This window comes from Hordeum vulgare, chromosome 4H, assembly GCF_904849725.1.
Source record: "Hordeum vulgare subsp. vulgare chromosome 4H, MorexV3_pseudomolecules_assembly, whole genome shotgun sequence".
Lineage (NCBI taxonomy): Eukaryota > Viridiplantae > Streptophyta > Magnoliopsida > Poales > Poaceae > Hordeum > Hordeum vulgare.
Genome location: NC_058521.1, coordinates 127006459 through 127022044, shown reverse-complemented (window position 1 = coordinate 127022044; position 15586 = coordinate 127006459). Strand labels below are relative to the sequence as shown.

At 40.3% G+C, this 15586-nt stretch overlaps 1 pseudogene; it reads right to left on the bottom strand.

The window, feature by feature from the left end:
• Positions 1-12796: 12796 nt before the first annotated feature.
• On the bottom strand, positions 12797-15301 carry LOC123450348 (annotated as a pseudogene).
• Between the last annotated feature and the right edge of the window lie 285 nt (positions 15302-15586).

Sequence of the window (15586 nt, the reverse complement as noted above, 5' to 3'; positions counted from 1 at the left end):
CACACACAGTACATCAATGTATATATCAAAGTGCAATCACATGTAATTAGCGTAAAACTGATATATACCTTAAAATCTCAGCGGAAGCAGTCAAGGGAGTGGAGTCCCAATAAACACCAACGGCAAGTTGAGTGTAGACCGTAACCCTGAATCGTACTCTTACTCGTCGAAGAAAAATATCTGCAACAAAAGACGTTGCAGCCGTGTAGATCAGCATATTGAATATGCCGGCAAGTCACATATGAGAGGGGGTAAAATATCATCTATACTATATGCATATATGGCAGGTGGTGCTGTAAGTTTTAGCGTAAAGCAAATTTTTCTCCTACAACAAGAGGGGCTAAAAGCAAAATATTACTACGCTGTTGGTTGTTAATGAGATGGTTCCGCCAACCAGTTCCCATACCCAGGTTATCAATATTTCCCACATCAATATTATTATGTGTGTTGAGGATAATTTCCAATTACCATAATTTCCAATTACCTACTCAACATAATTTCCAATTACCTACTCAGCATGCAATTGGGCATAGGAGGGTAGAACTACGATGCATAAAACATAGGTGATACATGATCAAATGACTTGCCTGGTGATGTTGACGAAGAAGAATTTTCGTTCTCGAGGAATAACTTGATAGACTACACGGCAATCTCCGATCAAATCTATATAACAACCATAACATTCACATAAGCAATCATACTAGCAATCATTCTAGCAATCAAAACAAAAGAGAGAGCGAATAAGAATCCAAAAGAAACTTCAACTAAAACTAGGAGTCTTCTGCTACATCAAACACTAAATAGTTTTTTTTGTTCTAACTGAAAATAGAACATTAAATAATAGAGAACTAAGATATAAATTTAACCAAGATAAAATAAAGTATATTACATAAAACTATTTTGAAAGTATTTTCAAATGGGAGTTGAAACAGTAGAGAAATCAATTGCAAGTTCTTAGAGAACTAGAATTGATTTTATGATAACAAATAAAATGAAATTTTGTTTTTGTTGAAAACCTACTGTTAACTAAGATAAAACAAAATATAAACTTTCTCAAATATAAAATAAAAATAATTTAAAAACAATTATAGAAAAATAAATAGCCATAATCCTAAAAAAACTAAAACAGAATCTGTTTTGGTAAAAACCCAAAGTAAAAATTTTAAAAAAAAATATGAAACTTAAACTACTGAAGGATATGATCAATAGGAAATAGTTGCAAAAAGAATTAATTTAAAAGCTATTTTTAAACTCCCGGTATAAGCAAAACAAGATTTCAATCAAATCTGATCTAATTCAAATTTTATAAATCCAAACATAGACAAATTATATATTTTCGGAAACTACAAGAAATTTGTGATCTAACGCAAAAAAAATCACCTAATTTGGAGTTATCGACTAATAGATATGAATTTTCTATGTTTGCACTTTTCTGAAGAAAAAAACTGTGACGGGATTTTTTTGAAGCTCACCGTCGCCGGAAGGTTGGCCGTGGCTCGGAGGTTGGACGACGAGGAGGGGCTTGCTCCGGCGAGGGGAGGGGGAATGGTGGAGGGGGTCCCGGAGGCAAGGAAGGGGAGCGTCAGGGGCTCGTGGGCGTCCTTTTGTTCGGTTCTTGGCAGGAACAACAATGGTGCGGGCGCCGTGGCTACGGGTAGGGAGAGGGCGAGCTGATGGGGAAAATGGAACGAGGCAAGGAGGGGCAATCTTATACGGGTGGTGGGCGGTGCGGAGAGGGAAGGAATCCCACGAATCTGGGAGAGGAAGCTTCCTGGGAAGCTTCTGCCATGGCTAGAGAAGGAAGGTCGTGAGGAGGAAGAAGAAGGTATGGATTGGGCCAGATTCGTTTCCTAACGTGGCCCAGGTACTTTCCTAATAAAAGTGATTTATTTCTTGTTTTCAAAAACCTGAAAGTAAACGATCAAAGGGAAACCAAATAAATTCGGAATATAGAGTTTCTATATACTAAAATTATCAGAAAAATAAAATCTAAATGAAGGACACTTTTCCACGGCCAAAATAAAAAAAATTTAAAAATGTTTTTCAGAAAATCCCCTAAAAGCTTTATTTCTTTTTGCAAATATTTTCTCAATTAAATTTTGGTTTTCTTGGATCAAAATATTTCAATAAATGACCCTAGTTTTGGAGGGTCATGTTCCTCCTCTCTTTCTTGCTTGGCAAGGATTATTTTCGGGGTATTTCTCGGGGAAGAAAAATATAGAAGCAAGGGCAAATATTTGAAAGATTTCAAATGCAAAACTCCGTTCAAATTCTTTATAGTTGAAGAGGTCATGTCATCTTCTCTCATTGCTTTTAATTGGATGAATTTGAATTTACCGGAGAAGCGGAAAGTCATTTTATTCCCTCTCATTCAAAAGTTTTTGAAAAGTTTCAAACTCCACTCAAGTTTCAATCACTCAATCAAACAAACAAACAATCTAATAATTATTTTTAACATTCCAAAATTTGGGATGTTACAAGATGACCATAGTATGAGGAGTTCATTTATTCACTATGTGCTAATGCTTTGTTCCGGTTCTCTATGAAAAGGAGACCTTAATATCCCTTAGTTTCCATTAGGACCCCGCTGCCACGGGAGGGATGGATAATAGATGTCATGCAAGTTCTATTCCATAAGCACGTATGACTAAATACGGAATACATGTCTACATTACATTGACGAACCGGAGCTAGTTACATATCACCCTATGTTATAACTATTACATGATGAATGTCATCCGACATAATTATCCATCACCGATCCAATGCCTACGAGTCTTTTACTACTAGTCCTTGCTAAGTTACTTTACGGCTACTGCTGTCACAATTGTTATACAAGTCGCTACTGCTACTGTTACCGCTCCTACCATTACTATCACACTACTCTGCTACTGAAACTTTGCTGTAGATACTAAGTCTTTCAGGTGTGGTTGAATTGACAACTCAACTGTTAATACTTGAGAATATTCTTTGGCTTCCCCTTGTGTCGAATCAATAAATTTGGGTTGAATACTCTACCCTCGAAAACTGTTGCAATCCCCTATACTTGTGGGTTATCAAGACCTTTTTCTGGCGCCGTTGCCGGGGAAGCATAGCTTTATTCTCTGAGTCACTTGGGATTTAATTCTGTTGATCACTATGAGGAATCCGAGAGATCCAAAAACTAAAGTCTTGCCCTCAACTACGAGGATAGGTAAGGAACTCCCATCTAGCTATGCACTTGATTCACCTTCAGTTATGAGTAAATTTGCGACACCACCACCTACTAGAAATTCGGATGTGTCGCATGTCCTTGATGATGCTAATTCTGCTATCCATGATGATTTGCTTGATAATGATATGCCACTGGGTGCATTTCTTGATGCACAAATTGCTAGAGTTGCTGCTGAATATGATGATACTTCGGGAACTGATGAAATTATTGAAGTAGAACCTGCTGTTTCACCTGTTAGAACTAGCTCTCCTAGATATGAATTTCCTAATATACCTGAGGGTTATGTTATGGAGGGAGAGGTAGCTGAAGACTTTCTTGTTTGTAATGATAACTATGATCTTGAGAATTTATTGCGCAAGTGGAAAGAAAAATCTCTGAATGCTAGAATGAAATACAATCCTAAGTTTGCTACTTCACCCATCTTTGTTACCGACAAGGATTATGAATTGTCTATTGATCCTGAGTTGATCACTTTGGTTCAATCTGATCCTTTTTATGGTTATGAGTCTAAAACGGTTGTAGCACATCTTACTAAGTTGAATGATATAGCCACCCTATTCACGAATGAGGAAACAAATCGCCATTACTATATCCTTAAGTTGTTTCCTTTCTCACTAAAGGGTGATGCTAAGACTTGGTTTACTTCTCTTGCTCCTGGTTGTGTGCGTAGTCCCCAGGATATGATATACTACTTCTCTGAGAAATATTTTCCTGCCCATAAGAAACAAGCTGCCTTGCAGGATATATATAACTTTGTGCAAGTTGGAGAAGAGAGTCTCCCACAAGCTTGTGGAGGCTTGTCGAGTTACTGAATGCTTTGCCTGATCACCCTCTTGAGAAAAATGAAATACTTGATATGTTTTATAATGGACTAACCGATGCTTCTAGGGACCACCTAGATAGTTGTGCTGGTTGTGTTTTCAAGGAAAGAACTGTGGAACAAGCTGAAATTCTATTGAATAATATCTTGAGCAATGATAATGCTTGGACTATTCCCGAACCACCTCCGAAGCCAACTCCGAAGAAAAGAGGTATTCTAATCCTTAGTACTGAAGATATGCAAGAAGCCAAGAAATCTATGCAATAGAAAGGTACTAAATCTGAAGATGTTAAGAATCTACCACCTATCGAAGAAATACATGGTCTTGATAACCCGACACGGGTAGTAGAGGTAAATTCTCTTCGTAGATTCAATGAGAGTGATATTCCTTATGATAAACCTGCTAGCTTATGCTTATATGAATTTGATAACTTTGTTTCCAAACAACAAAGTTTCAATGATTATGTTAGCAGACAATTGGAATAAAATGCTCGCATGATTGATCATATAAGTGCTTGTGTGGATAGAAATTTCAATGATCTTAAGCTTTTGAGTAAACATGCCTCTATGGTCACTACTCAAGTAGAACAAGTACTTAAGGCTCAAAATGACTTGCTCAATGAGTTGAATGAAAATTCTGTTAGAGTTTTCACTAGAGGTGGTAAAATGAACCAGGAACTTTTGTATCCTGAGGGCGATCCTAAGAGAATTGAACAAGATTCTCAAGGAGTTAACACTGATGCACCTAGTCATCCTGGTATTAGGAAGAAAAAGAAAGATGATAGGAACTTGCGTGCTAGCAAACCCGTTGCTGTTAAACCCGAGAATCCAAATGATGTCTCTGTTTCTGATGCCGAAACACAATCTGGAGATGAACATGAGCCTAGTGATAATATTGATAGTGGTGTTCATGGTGATGCTCAACCTAGTAATGATAAGGATGTGGAGATTGAACCTGTGGTTGATCTTGATAACCCACAACCTAAGAACAAGAGATATGATAAGAACGACTTTATTGCTAGGAAGCATGGTAAAGAAAGAGAAGAACCATGGGTTCAGAAACCCATGCCCTTTCCTCCCAAACCATCCAAGCAAAAGGATGATGAGGATTTTGAGAGCTTTGTTGAAATGATTAGACCTGTCTTTTTGCAAATGCGTTTGACAGACATGCTCAAAATGACTCTGTATGCTAAGTACATGAAAGATATTGTGACTAATAAAAGGAAGATACCTGAGGTTGAGATTTCCCCCATGCTTGCTAATTACAATTTCAAGGGTGGGACTCCTAAGAAACTAGGTGATCCCAGAGTGCCCACTATACCTTGCTCCATTAAAGGAAATTATGTTAGAACTTCTTTATGCGATCTTGGAGCTGGTGTTAGTGTTATGCCTCTCTCTTTATATCGTAGACTTGAATTGGATAAGTTGACGCCTACTGAAAAGCCTTTGCAAATGACCGACAAATCAACTGCATTTCCTATCAGCATTTGCGAGGTTGTGCCTGTTGTGGTTGCGAACATTACTATCTTAACGGATTTTGTTATTCTGGATATTCCCGACGATGATGCCATGGCGGTCATCCTTGGAAGACCCATTTTGAACACTGCAAGGGCTGTCATTGATTGCAACAAGGGCAATGTCACTTTCCATGTTAATGGTAATGAGCACACGGTGCACTTTCCGAAGAAACAATATCGCGTTCATTGCATCAATGCTATTGAAAAATATTCATCAATTCTTATTGGAAGCTTTGAATGCCCTATACCTACTGTCAAGATGAAGTATGATTTACTTGTTGGGGATATGCACATCCCCGTTGAGGTAACCTAGTGATTATTAGAAAATTCTCCGTTTTTATGTGATTCGAAAACAGTTTGTCAAGGAGACTTGATCAACCTTATTGACGGATTTCTTTTCATGACCATGAGATGGATGAATCTAGGAGTCACAACCTTCTATTCCCAACTTTTACTTTCTGTTGCTTAGAAGAAAAATGATAAATTTAGCTTTGTTTTTCCTGTTTTCTGCTTTTTCCGTCCCTTAGAAAAGTAACCCGAAAATAAAAGTTCTTCAAATGCCCTGAAATTCAAGTATGATTTTTTCTAGAATATTTAAAATTTCTGAGATAGAAAGTTAGTCAGGGGATGCACTAGTGGGCCACAAGCCCAGGAGGCGCGGGCACCCCCCTGGCCGCTCCTGGCAGGCTTGTGGGTCCCACGTGGCCCCCCTCCACTTATTCCAGCTCCCATCTCCTTCTCCTACCTCAAGAAAAATCATTCCACAGCTCAAACCCGTGTTCTTGCTCTTCTTGCTGCATTTTTTGATCTCCTTGTGCAAAGCCCCATTCACCAAACTATTTTGCGGAATTGTTCCTTGGTATGTGACTCCTCCGTTGGTCCAATTAGTTCTTGCTCTAGTGCTTTATTCGTTGCATATTTTTGCTGCCTTGGTGACCCTGTTCTTGAGCTTTGAATGTTAATTTTAGTTGGTTCCAAGTAGTTTTGATGCATGATATGGCCTCTAGGCACTTGAAGGAATAGTTGCTATGAGTTTTGTTGAGCCTTGCTCACTTTTCTTTTGAGTCACTAAAAATTTCAGAAAAAGAAGATGTTCAGGAGAAACTATCATGGTGGTTCCTCAAGCAAAAGGGGTCCCCGTCTCTCGATTCGGGAGCCCGATCCTTATCACTCAAGGAACGCACAGGTACAACCATGTGAATGGCCTTCCGATGAATTCATGATTGATGCATGTTTCAAGGACAAGTTTGATACATTTGTTCACAATGCCGGGCTCGAAGAATTCATCTCCAACAAATGCGAACAGTAGATGCATTAACGACAAGATTGAGCATTTTCACCTCTGCGCATAAGAGCGCAGTAACGGGTGATAGAAGTTTCAACATGGGAGCTATAATCGCGAGGAGGCTAAATAATAATGCTAATGAAGGGGATTTCTTTGGTGGGATCTATGCCACTCGCATAGCAAATTTTCTTGGAATACCCATCCGCACAGGAGACCCCCCGCTCCATACAGCTTTCCTTGATCGCGCCGCTATGACGCGTTATCAGTTCCTTGAGAGGGAGCATGAATCCATCCTATACCGGTTAATATTTAACCGAAAGTGTGTTTTCCATATTACCCTTCTTGCTCCTGCCTTCTTTGACTTTCAGGTAAAACGGAGATATTACATAACCATAGGAGAGGCAGAGGAGTATGAGAGGGAGGCGAAGGTTCCTCGCCTCCGTGAGGCAGCTATTCAGGCGGTAGCTGCCACGATCCCATACAACCCCCATTATGATTTTGGATATCGCCCGAACCAGCCGTGGGAGTAGACCAACTTAGGCCAAAAGCCTAAGCTTGGGGGAGTACGTGTTTCTCACCGACTTTATATTCATGCTCACACATTCACTTTGATAGTCGGTGTTCACACCTTGCCGTTGTATCATCCATGCTAGTTTATTTCTTTTTCTCACTTTCTTCTCGTGTGTTTGTTTAAATTTAGAAAAACAAAAAAAATTAGTTGTAAGTTTACTTTCCAGCTTGCTAAGTGGTTTAAAAAAAGGAAAACCCAAAAAGATTTCCCGTTCTTCTTTTGCTTGTTGGGAGCTTTCCCGTGTAAATAGTTTTCTTTTTCTTTGGGTCAAGGTAGAATACCATGGTTAAAATGTTTAGTGGCTCTTACATGCATATCTGTTTATCCGTCAAAGATCCATATTACCTTGTCTTCTCCTCTGAGTTTGCTTGCAGATTCCAGCTTAGTCCAATGCATGAACACTCTCATTATTATCCACATCATCCAGTCGTGCAAGTGAAAGGCAATAATGACAATATATGATGAAGTGTCTGATCCTGGAAAAGCTGGTATGAACTTGACCTATGTTGTTTTTGTAAATTTGACTAGCTCATCATTCCTAATTTAGCTTTGTTATGAGAGAAACATGTTTGCGATGAAAACTTAGAGATCATAGTTTCTGATGCCATGCTTAATTAGCTAGGAACTTATAATGGTTTGTCTTGGATGCCAACATGAATTTCAAGATGATTATGATGTAGTATGATAGGATGGTATCTGCTACTTCTCAAACAACAGCGCTAGAAATTGGCACGTTGACGGAGACTTGGCTTGCGTTGGTTTTTCCCTTGAAGAGGAAACGATGATGCGGCACAGGAGCAGTAAGTATTTACCTCAGTTTGCGAACCAAGGTATCAATCCAGTAGGAGAATCTCGTCAAGTCCAGAATACCTGCGCAAACACAAAAGAGCTTGCACCCAACGCTATAAAGGGGTTGTCAATCCCTTCAAGATGGCCATAGTGTTCACTAGAGGCTTCTCTCAAAATAGAAAATATTACGGTGGGTGAACAAATTACTGTCGAGCAATTGATAGAACCGCGCAAAGTCATGACGATATCTAAGGCAATGATCATACATATAGGCATCACGTCCGAGACAAGTAGACCGATACTTTCTGCATCTACTACTATTACTCCACACATCGACCGCTATCCAGCATGCATCTAGTGTATTGAGTTCATGACGAACAGAGTAACGCCTTAAGCAAGATGACATGATGTAAAGGGATAAACGCAAACCAATGATGAAAACCCCATTTTTTACCCTTGATGGCAACAACATGATGCGTGCCTCGCTACCCCTTCTGTCACTGGGTGAAGTCACCGCACGGTATGAACCCAAAACAAGCACTTCTCCCATTGCAAGAATCATAGATCAAGTTGGCCAAACAAAACCCACAATTCGAAGAGAATTACAAGGATATGAAATCATGTATAAGAGAGATCAGAAGAAACTCAAATAAGATTCATAGATAATCTGATCATAAATCCACAATTCATCGGATCTCGACAAACACACCGCAAAAGAAGATTACATTGGTTAGATCTCCATGAAGATCATGGAGAACTTTGTATTGAAGATCCAAGAGAGAGAAGAAGCCATCTAGCTACTGGCTATGGACCGGTAGGTCTATGGTGAACTACTCACGCATCATCGGAGAGGTCATGATGTTGATGAAGAAGCCCTCCGTATCCGAATCTCCCCTCCGGCAGGGTACCAGAACGTTCCCCAGATGGGATCTCGCGGAGACAGAAGCTTGCGGCGGCGGAAAAGTATTTTCGTGTCTCCCCTGATTTTTTTAGGGATTTTAGGGAATTTATAGGCGAAGGAGCTAAGGCAGGGGAGGCCCAGGGAGCCCACAAGCCTGGGAGGCGCGGGCCCCCCTAGCCGCGCCATGGGGACTTGTGGCCTCCCCCGGGACTCCCTGCCTTGGTTCCCAAGCTTTCTGCGTATCTTCTGTTCCGGAAAAAAAAATTCGTAAGTTTTATTCCGTTTGGACTCCGTTTAAAATCCTCTTCTGAAAAGAATCAAAAACACGGAAAAAACAGGAACTGGCACTTTGCACTGAGTTTATAAGTTAGTCCCAAAAAAGATATAAAAGGCATACAAAACATCCAAAGTTTGAAAAGATAATAGCATGAAACCATCAAAAATTATAGATACGTTGGAGGCGTATAAAGCATCCTCGAGTAGGGAAGTGATATAGACTCAATTTTTGATGTGGAATGCTACCTAGCATAGTTGTCCTTTGTAACTTCTTTCATGTGACATGAATGATCAGATCCGTCAAATTCAAAACAATAGTTTGCTATTGACATGAAAACAACAATACTTCAAGGAAACTAGCAAGGTAATCATGAACTTTCGAAATAACAAGGCCAAAGAAAGTTATCCCTACAAAATCATATAGTCTGGCTATGCTTCATCATCCCCACACAACTAATTTAAGTCATGCACAACCCCGGTATTGGCCAAGTAATTGTTTTCGCACTCTTACTTTCTCAAACCTTTTTCAACTATCATGCAATACATGAGAGTGAGCCATTGATATAGCACTATAGGTGGAATAGAATGTGGTGGTGGTTGTGAGACAAAAAAGGAGGAGATGGTCACATTGACTCGGCGTGTCAAAGGGTTATGGAGATGCCCATTAATAGATATCAATGTGAATGAGTATGGATTGCCATACAAAGGATGCACGATAGCTATAAGTATGTGAAAGCTCAAAAGGAGAACTAGTGGGTGTGCATCCAACTTGCTCAAAAGCTATAAGTATGAGGCAGGCCATCCTTGGAATATACAAGCCAAGTTATATAATAAAGATTCCCACTAGTATATGGTGGTAACAAAGCAAGAAGTTCTCAATCAAGAAGAACATGGTGCTATTATGAAGCACAAGTGTGGAAAAAGATAGTAGCATTGTCCCTTCTCTATTTTTCTTTTTTTTTATTTGGGCTCTTTGGCCTCTTTTTTATGTGGGAAACTTTGGCCTCTTTTTTTTCCTCACATGGGACAATGCTCTAATAATGATGATCATCACACTTTTATTTACTCACAGCTCAAAGCTCAGAACGATGATGACTCTATACGAAATGCCTCCGGCAGTGTACCGGGATGTGCAACGATCTAGCTTGGCGTATGACGTTAGAACATCTCGCTAGCTATCTTACGATCATGCAATGGCAATATGAGAGTGACGGCACAAGTCATGAGACGGAACGGTGGGAGTTTCATGGCAATCTATCTCGGAATGGCTATGAAAATGCCATAGTAGGTAGGTATGGTGGCTGTTTTGAGGAAGGCATATGGTGGTTTTGTGCACCGGCGAGAATTTCGCGGCACTAGAGAGGCTAGCAATGGTGGAAGGTGAAAGTGCATATATACCATGGACTAACATTAGTCATGAAGAACTCACATACTTATTGCGAAAGTTTTTATTAGTAATCGAAACAAAGTGCTAAATGCATACTCCTAGGGGAAGGGTTGCTAGGTGTTAACCATCGCGCGATCCCGACCTCAACACAAAGGATGACAATCAATAGATCCATTATGCTCCGACTTCCTAACATAGTGGTTCACCATACGTGCATGTTACGGGAATCACTAACTTCAACACAAGTATTTCTAGATTCACAACACCTAACTAACATAACTCTTAATATTACCAAATCCACGTCTCAAAACTAATTGAGAGGAATCAAACTTTTCTTTCTACTCAATGCACATGAAGATGGAAGTTTTTGTATCCTCTTTGGGTACCTATCACCTTTGGGACTACTTTCATAGCACAAACCAACTACCAAGTCACGCACCGCCGTGCTCTAAAAGATCTAAGTGAAGCACATAGAGCAAAATTATCTAGGCTCAAAAGATATAAGTGAAGCACAATGAGCATTTTAGCAAATTCACGATGAGTGCATGTCTCCCTCAAAATGTGTGAAGCAAGGATGATTGTGACACAACAAAAAGAAAAGACTCCTAAGATACAAGACGCTCCAAGCAAAACACATATCATGTGGTGAATAAAAATATAGCTCCAAGTAATGTTACCAATGGAATGAAGACGAAAGAGGGGATGCCTTCCCGGGGCATCCCCAAGCTTAGGATTTTTGGTGTCCTTGAATTTGGCTTGGGATGCCTTGGGCATCCCCAAGCTTGAGCTCTTTCCACTCTTTATCCCTTTTTCCATGAGAACATCACCCAAAACTTGAAAACTTCACAACACAAAACTTAAACAGAAACTCGTGATATCATTAGCACAAGAAAACAAACTACCACCTCTTTAGGTACTGTAGCAATCTTGATTTCTATTTATATTGGTGTTAGATTACTGTATTCTCACTTCTCCATGGCTAGTACCCCCCGATACTATCCATAGTTTCATCAAAACAAGCAACCAACTCAACAAAAACAGAATCTGTCAAAAACAGACCAGTCTGTAGCAATCTGTACTAGTATAGTACCCGTGCGTTGCCACGGGATAAAAAAATTTGTCTATCAAGAAAAATGTAATGTGCCATGAGGAATAGACTATCCACATATGATATCTCATGATCCTAAAATGGTAGATAAATACATCTCATCATCATCCTCTCCCCTCCCTCTTCTCCAAAGGAAACCTCCTTCCACGATCCTTTATTTTTCGTGTTATCTTCCACATACTTCGCCTTGCACAATCTCTACTACTAAGTGTCTTGTCCAATCCCTATGTCTTGCAAGAGATTAAAATTTACAATGATATCTAAAACTATACAATCAAATTTCAATAAATTTTTGTAGCTTCTATAAAGATTGTCACACGGGCACATTCCACACACTAAAGTATGATGGTGCTTCAGTTATACAGTACAATATTCAAAATGCATCCGGTAAAAATTAAGTCCTAAAAAATCCTATACAAAAGGATAATATATTGTCGCTAGAGTCCTTTCTGAATGTGATTATGCGGACGTGGAAAGAAGAAATAAATTTCAATGCACTGGACGTGTATTAAACACATAAACTAAACACCACCTTGTAACCATGGAATGGTTCTCGAATAGCTTTATAACGGATACAAAATGCATTCCCTGATTTTTCTTGGCTAAAGCTGGCCCTCCAACTATCCTAAAAATGTAGCCCTGCGTTCTCATATGTTATGTTACAAGCAGCCACACCATTCTACCTATAGCCAAAACCCGAAGGGAACTACTACATATGTCCTACAAAAATATATGGTTGTAAGCCTGGGAGGTACTCCAGAATGCGGACACAAAAGAATGGCCGATGTCAGAAAAAATATTGTGGCCTGTCAATTGTGATCAGAAACCATCAGCGAGAAGCTCTTTGGCTCCTCTTTCATGGATGTTCTCGAGCTCATAGGTGTCAGCAAGTGGTGGCCATCAGAAAAATATAGAAGTTCGTTTACTCTTACTCGTTGCAACAGGTTCCTTGCTTTGTTTTCTGGAATTTTTCCCGGAGGCACATCATCTTCCTAGGCTCCTGGTAGTGGGCAACCACATACTCATCATCACAACCTTCCACCAAGATCCTTCCATCGTTCTGGTACGTGACGTCGAAGCCTTCCTTGTCCATCTCATTGATCCATATTCCCATCGCCACATCCTCCAGCTTGAACATCTGCAAGTCAAAATCCCTGGTTAATATTCCACGCCACAGCAGGGACAAACAGCTGGAGAACGTGGTGTTTTCTCTAGACTGCCTTCAGTATCGTTTCAGACTGAAGCAACTGAAGAGAATTCATTATCTCTGCTCAAAAAGAGGGTACCCTTGTACAAATTTTAGAAGGGCGTGTACCTTTAGCTCCCCTCTTTTGTGTTTTCTATAAACTTCTTTTGCTATATCCTGAGATACAATGTATCCTGGTCCATGTGCCCATGGGGGATAGCTCTCTTCAGGCCATTCCTACATAAAGGACAGAAGTAACAAATCAGATGATTAAGAACAGGTAGCATCAGAAGCATTTGCTACATGATAAATGATACTAATACACATGGCAGTCCAAAAAAGAGGTAGCGATAAGTTTCCATCAATTGTTTAATACTCCCTCCGTTCCAAAATATATGTCGTCGTTTTAGTTCAATCCGTACTAAAACCAGAACACTTATTTTGGAACAGAGGGAGTAATTAAATATAAGGTTCAATCACACAAACAAAGAGATTCCCTGTGCTAAAAACACGTTTGCATAATCCCGCAAAAAAAGAACACGTTTGCATAATTGTGCAACAGGGAAAAAAGTTTAACACATTACCTCTGAAGTTATGTACCACTTGATGTACGGATCTCGATGAGGCTGAGAATCGCAATTGACGCGGCCATACAGCAGCCCATGGCTGATATTTACTTGACGTAGGGACAAAAGTATCTCATCTACACGAACAAAAGCATCATCATCGGTTTTCATAACATACTTGGCTGAAAGCACATTTGTCTGCATGAGAAAAGTGATGTCAGAAAATGCAGGTTGCACGCAGAATTCCTAGGGTTCCACTGTACTCCTAAATAAATAAATACCCGCAAAGAAATTAAAGAAATTCTACCAAAAAATTAGATACATACCCCATATATGCAAATAGCAATGGTCTTCCAAAGAATCAAGTTGTAATAATCAACAAATGGTATCAATTGGATGTCTCCACATGTGTGTGCTTCGTTCCAGAGCTCCTCATTCACCACCTCATTTTTTTTCTTTTATCAAAGAAGCCAAAGGGGTACATGAGTATTGACCATGAAGTGAAGAGCGGTAATTCTAGTATATAACAGAACACAAGAAGAGTTATCACAAAACTTCAAAAATTGTTGTCTTGTGATGAGGGGTAAGCAAGTACACAGTGAACGCAAATGCAATCAAAAGAGGAGAAAGATCTTCAATAAGGTGGTCACTGTAGAAGCATGATACCCCCACCCCAACCCACGCACAAAGTAAGGACTAAGCATGTTCGTTTGTGAGGAAAAGTATGAATAAAGCCCTGTGTTATGCTGCTATCCATATGCAGCTCTACACCTATTATTTGACAAATGTACACATATTGCATATATGTAGGTACAACAACTATATGGTATACAAATTACTGTAAGATATAATATCCTATGCCTTTCATCCTTACCAGGCCAACAATGAACCGAAGTGCGAATTTTCCTGAGCGGACAACATCGTACTGCATCCAGGTTCTTCGAACCGCCATTCTGCGTTTAAAATTATTTGCTGTAGAGAATATCCCAATAAAAATATCAATGGATTTATCCGTAGGGACAGGTGGAGCCTTCAATATTTCCAAGTCAGTGACATGCTCAAAGTCCTCTGTTGTAGCCAAGCCACTTGCTAGCACAGACATCAATTTAATATGTACTTCAATCCTTACTTCACCAACAAACCCAGGCTCCAAATCCTGGTACAAACGCGGTAGATTAGTAATAAGAACATACTTTGAAACAGTTCCATAAAATAGTTTGATAATGAGAGTATCGAATAATAACTTCTACAGACCTTAGTAAGACGCAACAAAAAAAATTACCCGGGCAAAATCAGTTTGCCTGGACACTGTTACAAAATGCAATAGCAAAACGAATGTCTCAAACACGACTCACCTCTCAAAATGCAAAGGAAGTGACATGTTTCCCATCTACAGTCATATGGATCCCCTCTGCTCCAACACGATGAATTGCTATAGCAAGATATCTTTGTTACAAAGAGGAGAGGCGGATCCCCGCTCGTGCCGCGCCCTCTTCTTGGGCCGCCCGAGCACCTCCATCGCTCGACACTGGCGAGGATGAGGAGAGGCAAATCCCCGCCCCACGCCGCGCCCGCTTCATGGGCCGCCTGAGCACCACCAACACTCGACGCCGGCGAGGATGAGGAGAGGCAGATCCCCGCCCGCGTCGGGACCTCTCTTGGGCCGCCCGAGCACCACCATCACTCGACGCCGGCGAGGATGAGGAGAGGTGGATCCATGGGGTTTTGAATGGTGCCTTAGGGATGGGTCTGAGGCGGGGTAGAGAATACACGCATGATCGGAATCAATCCATACCTTATGACCCCCCTGTAGATCGAGATCCTCTTCCCAAACGCGATGACGCCAGTGGCGGAGGCGTCAGACTCCTTGTTGCTCCTTCTCTACTCTTTCTTTGCCCGCTTGGGCGCCGCTAAAAGATTAGACAGGGTTAAATATTTTTCTAACAGAAAATTTTGCATCTCGTAA